This window comes from Rhagoletis zephyria, unplaced genomic scaffold (assembly GCF_001687245.7).
Source record: "Rhagoletis zephyria isolate East Lansing unplaced genomic scaffold, Rhagoletis_zephyria_1.1 Rzeph_scaffold_00036, whole genome shotgun sequence".
In the NCBI taxonomy this organism is placed as follows: Eukaryota; Metazoa; Arthropoda; class Insecta; order Diptera; family Tephritidae; genus Rhagoletis; species Rhagoletis zephyria.
The window spans coordinates 412,548-413,214 of record NW_016157120.1 but is presented as its reverse complement, the minus strand read 5'-3'; positions in this window follow the sequence as shown (position 1 = coordinate 413,214).

Genomic DNA, 667 nt, shown 5'->3' with positions numbered 1-667 from the left:
CTGGATCAGGGCTACGCTTTGTAAGCATAGTAAAATAGTCTTCTTCACCTCGGCATCCTTTACGGAAAAAATTCAGAGACTATAGAGCGTAAGCGTATCGGAATGAAACATTTTGTTATAGTAGACTGAAATCAGAGATCTGGAACTTCTCACGTATATTTCTTATACTGAGCTCGACTGCCGTCGCTCTCTGCAAAAGGTGGACTAAATCAAACAGACATCAATTAACAATAAGTTGGGTGTTGAACAATGAGAAAAATAGGGGAACTTTGTGGCAAGTGAAAGATAAAGACGATGAGGCCACGACTGAAACGAAATGGGATCGAAAACGGACACGAGCGGTGCAGTGCGGCGATAAAAGTAGGTTCATATTTACGTATGTATATATCAACAGTAAACGGGCTACTATTCTCAGAAGAAATCTCTTTAATATATGACTTATGCAAGTTATTTTTATACCCGAGCGCACTTGTGCACAAGGGTATTATAACTTTGTTCACATAACGGTTGTTTGTAACAGGCAAAACGAATCGAGATAGATATAGACAAATGTATACATAAATGATCAGAATGAAAAGAGAAATCGATTAAGCGGTGACTGTCTGTCCGTCCGTCCGTCCGTCCGTCTGTGCACACGATAACTCGAGTAAAAATTGAGATATCTTAA